This window comes from Dunckerocampus dactyliophorus, chromosome 16 (assembly GCF_027744805.1).
Source record: "Dunckerocampus dactyliophorus isolate RoL2022-P2 chromosome 16, RoL_Ddac_1.1, whole genome shotgun sequence".
Classification (NCBI taxonomy): domain Eukaryota; kingdom Metazoa; phylum Chordata; class Actinopteri; order Syngnathiformes; family Syngnathidae; genus Dunckerocampus; species Dunckerocampus dactyliophorus.
The window spans coordinates 10,830,659-10,841,167 of NC_072834.1; positions in this window are offsets into that span (position 1 = coordinate 10,830,659).

A 10,509-nucleotide genomic window follows, 5' to 3' on the forward strand; every position below is an offset into this window, starting at 1 on the left:
AAAATACATAGCGATGTTGATGCACCTTATATGCATGTTGGAGGGAGCACCAACTAGTAATAGCATTACTGTTATTGTCATGGCAACCGCATATCATGTTAGTGGTACAGTATATGATAAAGCTGTGGTCCCCAACCTTTTTTGACCCACGGACCGGCTTGTGTTCCCACAAATCTCCCGCGGACCGGGGGGGTGTTTCGTACATCTATCTAATTTACCTTATTGTGTAAAACTAAGACCTACCATCCACCAGTTCAAGTTCCAGCTTAGTTTTTCCAGAAAGATTATTACATCTCTGTTTGACGTGTGTGGTAACAGGCAGTGTGCTAGCATGAATGAACTTGAGACCAAAGTGCACATTAGCACTCAATAAGTCATCAAAACTTACCTTTATGCATTCCCACATAGTATCAGCATTTGAGACCAAATATGAGATGAAAGAAAAATGGTAAAAATACAGTAGTAGTCCATCTGTGCGGCATGAGAGAAAGTTAGCACATGCACAATGGACATGCGTCAAGTGAGACGGATGTAACAGAGAAAATCCGGCCACTTTTCAAAATAAAACATTAAAAAAAAGAAATAATGGAAATAATTTTTTCTTTCTGTGCAGCCCGGTCCCAAATGACCCACGGCCCGGGGGTTGGGGACCACTGATATACAGTATTTCTCAGCTGCTTGACATCTGTTTGATGACCACTTCATCGATCACCATTATCGTCAAATTAGCAGCATAACTCCTCCATTTGCTTACTTGCTAACGACATTTGAGGCACTTTTTTCCAATGGGTCTCTGTGTCGCCTGGTCGCTGTTTTGTGTGAGTGACAGGAAGAAAAGCTCTGACTCGCTCGAGAAGTCATTTGGCACCACGTGTTGGTTCGCATGTATACATCTCTGCACCCCAAGTACACACTCAGCAAAAATGTCACTATCATGAGCTCAAAACTTTAAGTAAACAAAAGGCCCATTTCTCTCATAGTGTTGACAAATCTATACACCCCTGTGTGAGGGAGCGCTTCTCCTTTTCCCGAGATAATCCATCCATTTTACAGGCGTGGCTTATCAAGACGGTGATTAGACAGCATGATTATTACATAGGTGTACCTTAGGCTGGCCACAATAAAAGGCCACAACAAAATGTGCATTTTCATTACAGCACAATACCAAAGAAGTGTTGAGGGAGCGTGCCATAGACAAGCTGACTGCAGGAATGTCCACCAGTACTGTTGCCGGTGAATTGAATGTTCATAAGACGACAATGACAAATAGGCCTTTTGTGTACAGGGAAAAAGATTTAGATCTTTTAGTTCAGCCCATGAAACATGGAAGCAAAAACAAAAGCGTTTGTATTTTTTTTTTTGCGTGAATGTCACACTATACACTGTCTTATATTCGCGTGTACATGCAATTTCTGACTTCAAGCCGCTTTCCTCGCATTTCTTTGTACATATGAACACTGACACAGCAATCCATCCATTCATCATTAAGATTGTGTGGATGAGAAGTAGTGTTCCTTCGTTCTACCTTTCGCGGATTCGCTGTTTCACCGAATTTTTTTAGTGCCGAGCCCGGCCCTTTATGAAGAATTGCATTGTGGGAAGTCGAGTCTCTCTCTCTCCTCCCTCTCGTCTGTCTGCACCGCCCCTGATTGGCTGTAGACCATTGTCAATCAATCTCCTTCATGCCGCCCTGCCGTCTTTGATGTGTCATCGCTAGCTTGCTTGTTTGCTAGCTTGTAAAATGAATCTTCGGTTCGAAGGAGGAGGACTGCAACTGGAGTGAAATACGTGTGAGTGACTTAATCATTTCTTGTGTCCGACCTGTAGGTTGATCATTAAAATTCAAACAAAAGTTTGAACTTTTTTGAGTGTTTAAACGAGAGAAATGTGAGAAAATGTCTGCCTGAGAAAAGTGTATAAAGTCTATGGTGAGGGGTTTTACAGCCGTAAGACTTACTTTACTATAATAATTGTGGCTACTTCGCGGATTTCACTTATTGCGTGCTATTTTGGGAACCTATCCCCCGAGATAAATGAGGGAACACTACTGTAATTGAGGCAAAATGGGGTTCACTACTTGGCAGTAACCAACAGAGGCGCTGCTGATTCACACTCAACTAGTTTGCTGTCCAAAAAAAGCTGTGGGAAGCAGACCTCTGCTATGACAAACATTATTCTCCTTAACACAGGATGTAAACAGGAGTTCAGAACATTGTTCATTCCCCCCGTAGTCAAATCCCTAGTTCACATTAAACCCAGTACACATTGTGCTCCTCTACAGCAGCACAGCAGCATTGGAAAACCGCTCAAGTAACCGAGACGCTGCGTCTGTCGCCAAACAATGGCGGTGGCTGTTCTCTGACGTGCAGAGAGACGTCGTGGACTTACTTCCAGGAGATATCTGTGGCCGGTCCCTTGGCCGCCCTCCCCTCACATCCCTCCATCCCTCCATCCCTTCCTCCCCACACACTAGCCCTCTTCATCCTGCACCGAGTCAGGCCGCTGCTGTCGTCAGGGCCCTCCGGAGGGAGATTAAAAAAAAAAAAAAAAGGACGCTGTTGTTGTCTCCTTGCAGGGGAGACCGACGTCTGTTTCTCCATTTTTCTTCTTCACACTCACAGATGGGAGAGTGAAGGGAAGAAAAGAAGCCAGGGATGGAAGAGGGGATAAATAAAAAGCCAGCATGGAGGAGAAATAAAAGCCTCACTGCGTGCCGTGGCGTTCCAGCACACCGTCAATAACCCCCCCCACGCCTCCCGCCTCCTCCCCTTCCACCGCACCCCTGGGGGCAAGGGCCATGTGATACGGAGAGCATGCGGGCACAGCTTCACCCTGAGGCGGAACGAACGGGGGCCCTGCTGTGTTTCTCCTGCATGATTAATCTGGCTGAGGGGCAGGAGGACTGCCACAGCCCCTGCTGCATTAACTCCATGCTCACCAGGGCCGCATCAACACACATTCGCAGTGCACCCACGCTTTCACGCGGGCTACATACATACTAATGCAAGGTGCTTCCTATGAGGCCCCCGCATTAACTGTATTTGTCTTTTGCCAAGGGCGGCGTCTCACATTTACGCAGCATCGTGACTCTAATCCTCGGGAATGTCGCCCCACTGCACCGGGACGTGAGGGTCGGTCTTCTCATGTGACCTCCGTCTTCCCTGTTATGGATGTTTGCGGGTGCCAGGGTGTCGTGTCGTTCATACACGGCGACGGGCCGACCAGGAAATGAGGCCGGCTCGGTCCTCAGCTTGGAATTTGACGGCCAAATGTTCAAATCATCGTGACAGCTTGGACAGCAAGCTAGCTTGGACAGCAGTGCTGACACATTGTTTCACAAAGAGGCATGCAGCTCATATATGCTTTGGAAAAGATGATATGCAAAGTACACTGAGATTCAGAGTAGACTATGACCTGCACGTAGCACCTTAGACCACTTGGCCATCTTCACAATGCACTAGATATAAAACTATACTGTCCTGAAAGCAACAGACCTCGTGGTGACTCATTCTAAACTTTAATTTTACTTTATTAACCCATCAATGACCGTTTGCTAAGCCACACCCCCAAAACAGAGACTGGCCATTCACAGAGCAGCACAGAACAAAAGAGGCCCTGTCCATGTTCCTGACAATTTCATGGTGACACCCTGGTGTAATCAATGCAATGTTTGATTATAGGGAAAAATCCTGATACCAATATTGACCGATTTACCCTACATTTCTATGCCAACATCCCTAGTTATTTGTTTTTTCGCTTTTCATACAGTTGTGTTATTTTGAACGGTAATTATGGGTTACATGCTTGGGGAAGCGGTGCACGTGACACGTTATCCAGAGACGTAAAACCAAAATGAAAAAGCAGGCTGTCCAGATAAAGCTACTAGCAAAGTCTGGCAAATCCTTGAAAACTCAACAAGCGCCTTTGTCTGCTCCAAGGTAAGTCATTTACTTATCCTTAAAATAATGCTGTTGTTGTTCAACTGTAAAAATGGGTTAGTTAGTCTTTGCTAACTAGCTACAACATACAGTATGGGCTATGTATTGTATTTGCTAGTTAGCTAATGCTACCAAGCTAACCACTTCACTGTATGTACCCTCACAGGCCTGTTGCTGTTTGCGTGTTGCTCCTTTAAGGTCCCAGTTTATTACTGTACAATAGGTAGCCTTCATGCCGGTATTTAGGCAGTTTAAAAGTGCTTTTACTGGGAACGCATTGTTTTGTGTGTCTGTAACTTTAATGCTAATAATGTGTTTTTGTCCACGCTGTGTGTGTATGTGTCTCCAAGAAGCACTATTGTGCACTTTATCCACTTTTTACATATACACTGTAACTCTGCACTTGTCCAATGCAATAGACGTTCATGTACAACAAAATAACATAACATAATAAGGAGCAGGGGAGGACACAAACAAAACTAGCATACAGTGCTATCATCACAGTCACATCTTAACAGGCTTAAAGCGGCGGGTTTAGCAAGCTAGGGATGGGTCAGATGTCCTTCATGACATCATGAAGACCCGAAACTTCAAAAGCGAGCGTTGGAGCTCCTCGTCTCTCAAAAGCGAGGGAGATGATAAGTTTTTCTCACGCTCGTTGCTCACGAGCAGACTCTCGGGACACGTGTTACTGTTAGAACATCATTAAAAAGTCAATTTCGCATGACATCACATTCTGGGTCTTTTTTTGTGCAATGCTTCATTTTTTTTGTTTCGCATTATTTGTTCGGGCCTGCTGTTGGCTTCTGTTTGAAATCGGCAACATTTTGGACAATAGTTCTCCATGAGACTGCAGCCATGTTAGTTTGGAAAGCTTAACGGACATAGCAACAGTAACTAAGAGAGAAAATTACTTGATTATGGTAATGCTAATGGTTTCATTTCTTTGGAGCATGCATACAGGTTACATTGGAGTACATCACATATTACAATCACATTTCCACATGTCCAAAAAGGAGTAGGAAGAAGCAAAGCTCTTTCCGCGTCACATCAACTGCTAATACATTTGTTTGTGCACTTCCTGTAACATGTACTGTATCGTTTACCAATTGTGAAATAAAAACAAAATTGAAATAACTTAAGAAAATGATCAAGCAGTATAACAATGCGTTCCAGTAGGAGCTAAGGGTTGTAATGTATTGATAAATGACGTAACATTCATAATAAATAATAATAAATACATAATGATTAGTGCAGAAAAGTTCATAGTTGACAGAAACATAGCTCGATGTTAAGTGAGTACAGACAATGTAATACAGTGTTCCCTCGCGGGCGAAAGGTTCCCAAAAAAGCCCCCAAGAAGTGAAATCTGCGAAGTGGCCACCTTTATTTGTTTACAATTGTTCTATATGTTTTAAGGCTGTAAAACCCATCACCATACACTTGATACACTTTTCTCAGACAGGCGTGCACATTTTCCTCACATTTCTCTCTTGTTTAAACACTCTCAAAGTTCAAATTTCGTTTGAATTTTAATGATCAGTCTACTAGGTTGGACACAAAAAATTATGAAGCGACTCACGGGTATTCACTCCGTTCGGCTGTAGTGTTTTTGTATTCTCGTTAAAACATATTGCTCCTGCCGTCTTCCACCTCCTCGTCCTACTCCTTGAACCGAAGATTCATTTAGCCGGTTAGCTTCTTCTTCTTCTTCTATTGTTTATTGGCGGTTGGCAAGCAGCTCACACAGTTAGCAAGTTTGCTGGCTGTCACTACACAGTACGTATCGGAAACGCAATCGGTTCTATGCATGTGCAGAACGCGTCTACATCTGGTCGACCTATTTTTTGGCAGTCACACGTTAGGCATGTGTACTCTACGCCATCCGTCAATCTATTTTACGGCGGCAATATACAGTACGTCGCCCCGCCCGCTCCCAAAAACGTTGTGAAGAGTTGAGGAATTACAACAAAATGGATCTTTTTTTTTGTTTTGGTACAAGAGGATAATTTATAAGCTGTCTTTTCTTGGTTCCAAAAATTTTTTTTTGCCACTGAAAAAATACACACAAAAGCATTTGCTAGGAAGATATGTTTGGATGGATGGTATTTCTCCGTTTAGAAAAAAAACTCTACCTGAATCCTCTAGATGAATCCATCATTGCACTCTGCTTGTGGTTGTTTACATTGAAACATCATCTGCATTGTATTTATTTATTGTTTTATTGTATTTACTTATGCATGTTACACGTAACTGGATATGATGCACTACGTGCATTGCGTACATTTTTACGTCGTTCAGTCTTGGTGGATGTCATAAGACAATAGAAACATCCGCATGCTAACGAAGTCTTTTAATAAGGGTCACTAATAAAATAATATTACATATGTGAAGTATGGTTATTGACCATTTATGTTCATACATTTAAAAAATAATAACTACCACAGCACGTGACGTCGCAGAATCGCTGTGGTAAAAATGTGCTCAAGGAGGAAGTGACGTACTGTAGGTCTCACGTATGCGCAGAACCGATTGCGCTTCCGGTACGTACTAAGTAATGACACTGACCATATACCGCAACAGGAAACGGCACGAAGGAAATTGATTGACAATGATCTACAGCCAATCAGGACACAGAACACAATGGGCGGGTTCTCCCTTAGCCAATAAGGACTGTTGTGGATCTATATTTAGCCGGCTATTGTCTACTGTGGGCTACTAATATGCTGTACAGGCATGTAAACACATACTGAGACTGGTGGAGCTGCACCGCACACGTCTTCAACTCTCACATGAGTATACAACACCCTCTACTGGTAGCAGTAGTAAATACAATAACAGACACGTACAACAGAGCACCGATGGATCACTCTAATACACCACAAGGACGCAGAACACGATGCGCGTTCATACGTTCAAAATTGCACTTAAAAAATCAGCGAAACAGTGAATCCGCAAAAGGTGCACCACGATGTAGCGAGGCAACACTGTACTTCACATAGTCCTAAGAAATGAGAAACAAGTAGTAAGTGCAAAAGTGGTTAGACATTGCATTGTATGCATAACAGCGGTTCAAGATTCTTCGTCCTTCTACTTTGTAAGCATCAACTGCTTGTGCTGTTTCTTGAAATGCCTCATTATAGTGCAATATTTGAGTTCTCTACTCAATCCGTTCCATAATTTTTCATTCCACATGCTGGTGTGCTGAAGGTTTTTAGCTCTGTTCACTCGTATAAATGTTTTAAGTTGAATTTTTCCCTAAGGTCATACTGTATTTCTCCTCTCTTGTTGAGAAGAATTGTATTACGTTTTTGTGTAGCTGTATGCTTTCATGCCCGCATGCTTGCAATTCAGCAATTACAACACGGCATATTTTGCAGATTTTTGGTCAAATTTGTTTGTTTTTTTTTTACAACGCAAAAGACATCTCATTCACCCTTAGTCTTTTAAATTCCTAAAAACATGATTATACTGGTAACATGTACAGCATACATACCTGTATACCAGTGTTAAAAAAAAAGCCCACAATTTTTACATGTTTACGTCTTTTTGCTTCACTGATAATGTTTTTTCGTCCTGTGTGGAGATTTCGCGCTTTGTTTGGCTGTCCTTGACGCAAAAGTGAAACTTAACTTCTACACCATGACTCGGATTCCGAAGCACATCAACGAAAAAGGGGAGGGTTCTGGAATTTAATCTAATGTAACAACTACAACATGCACTTTTATTGCAAATGTTGATCCGAAATCAGAGGAGAACGTCAACACCAAGCCAGCAACGCCAAGCAGAAGTAAATAGACATTTTTGTCTCAATTGCTCGCAGTGTTTCCCCATTCGCTGGTGACCCTGGAACGTATCCCCCGCAAAAAGCGGGGAGCTACTGTATACCTAATGAAGTGTCTGGTGGGTGTACATAACATGTGGATGCCATGTTAGAGATGTGTGATGCATGTTCTTGGGTCGTGAACAGCTGGAAAAGCAGGAAGTGATGCGAGGAGCGGCGCATCAATGGGAGGAGGCGTGCATCAAAAAGGCAGGCGGAGGGTTAACATCCTGCACTGGGCTCCACATTAACTGGAAAGGAATGAAGTGTCAAGCATGTTTGCGCCGCAGCGAGACGGTCAAAGCCCCACACCCTCTCCCCTGCATGCCTTCCCTTCCCATCAAGCTCCCACAGCCATGACCAAATGATTTCCCCCCCCTCCGCCGTGAAATAACTCTTGTTTTTGTTTTTAGGCCTCTGTTACAATGTTTGCTATGAGTGAAAACTTGTTAAAGAAGATGAATATGGAGTGGCCACGCAGGCATGCTATTAGCACAGGTGTTATTGTTTTGAGAGGGTGAATGGAAGCCATCAATGGATAAGGAGGAAGTGGTAGAATGAAGAGATACAGGCAGAGAGAAGAGAGAGAAAATAAACCCCACCAGCGTGCAGGCCACGCAGCCCTGCCAAACTGCTTGGAAAAAAAAAGCCCCTCTGTTTTATTTATAGTGCGCTGTATCCATGGCAACCAGAGAGGTCAGGCAAGCTGGGCCCGCGCTTCACCCTGCTCTGGGGATTAGGATTTCACAGAGGTTCTCAGATGTGAGGAAGGTGGGCTAAAGCAGCTTGCCGCTCGCCAACGCAGCCCTGCCTTTTGGTGAAGTCTGGGCCCTGAGGGGGGGCGGAGGAGAGGGGCGGTGGGGGTGGGGAGGGTACAGCAGAGAGTCATGGGAATACTGTGGGAACAGGCGTTTGCGGGCGAGAGAAGCGGACGAGGAACAAACACGCGTGCTAGCAGTTGCGTTGCATGCAGAGGCGATGGCGGTGACGTACTTCTCTCACACAAAAGGCTCGTTAAAGGCTTGCTGTTGACGAGGGACTTTTAACAAAAGGTCATATGAGTTCATGGCCAATTATCCCCCCGAAATTATCGAAAATTATGCAGAAGTCTAACTTTCCTGTTTGTATTTTCACCATTCATTTCTAAGAATGTACTTTTTTCCCGTCCACCCCCCCCCCCTCCTCTCACTTTGGTGAAATTTGCACACGTTCGTAAAGGCTCCTTCCAAAAACAGCTAAGCCAGCTGGAATGTAGCTGAGGTAGAGCGCGGGAGCCGGAGAGAGATGAGGGGGAGAAAAAAAAGCTGATTTCCCTCCAGGAAATGCATGGTGTGACTACAGCAGAGACCACCGAATTCCTCCTGGGGCAGAGGACGTGCGTTGCTAGGCGATGGGCCGGTGTTGCCATGCGTGGTGGATGCGGTTGCCTGCCATGCTCTGATGTGCGCGAGGGACAATTCAATACTCTTCCAGGAAGCGAAAGAAACCAAAGAACCATGGGAGAGAGAGGAAAAAAAGTTGTCCATCATCATCATCGTCATCATGTGGGACCAGTAATGACTTCCCCTGTCTCCAGGGGGCACCCTCAGCACCTGAGTCACAGGACATGCAGAGCCCCACGCAGAAGTGTGACCAATCAAACATGTGAGGTTGCCAGGAATAGACTACAAAGGCACATGACCGTCGAGGCTGCCTGGGAGGTGCTGGGCAAGTGTGCTTCATCACGGGAGGGAGGAGGCCGCCTTGGAAGGAGGCGAGAGGGAAGAGGAGACACGTTCAAGTCACTATAAATTGTGTTGATGGGCTCGGCTGCTAAGGAGGGAAGCATACACAAACCTCATCCGCCCCTTTCACACAATCACAGCATCAACACAGAGAGTCAACTGTGCACATGCACAAATAAAAGTGTTGTTATCGCGTATAGAAATTCAGACTTAGAGTGAGAAATAACACTTTTACAGCCATTGTTTCATTCTATAATAGAACCAGTCAGGTGAGTTAAGGCCTTGGCGTGGAATCATTTCCCACTGGAACGAGCCTCCATTTAGATTAATTACTCTCATTTTTATTGTTAAGCTTCAGTGTTTTGGTCCCAAGCGTTAAAACAAAATAACATTTATTTTATTTTATTTGAATTTAATTCCATGCTTTGAGGCTTTTTCCCATGGCTCAAAACCAATAAAACGAAATTAATTGTTTATGTTATTTATTTAGTAATATTGTGGAAATTTAACTCAACTTAGATAATTTTTGTATTATTTTCAGATTTATTTAAATGAATTAAATCTAATTCCAATTCAGTTTGTTTTTTTATTCAAGTTTTGACACTGTCATACCTAAACGATACAACAAAATACAATGCATGTATAATATGTATTTATTTTTATGTAACAAAATAACATGTACAGTATTTATTGATTTATGTATTTGTTTTTTATCCTATCATTAACTCATTAATTATTTTATTTTTCATACATATTTAAATTACTAAAATGTAATTCCAATTACATTAATTACTTAATTATTTTAAGCTTTTGAGGTTTTCTCTCTTACAAATCACTACTAAAATAAAAAAATATCTTACACATACATATTTAAATACATTTAATTACATTGAATATTATGTTATTTCTTGTATTTTAGTTACAAACATTACCTTCCATTTGATAATTTCACCCCATTTTTTTTTTCCATCATTAAGTGATTAATTTGTTTCTCTTCATTTTCTATGGCAACCAAACGATCATC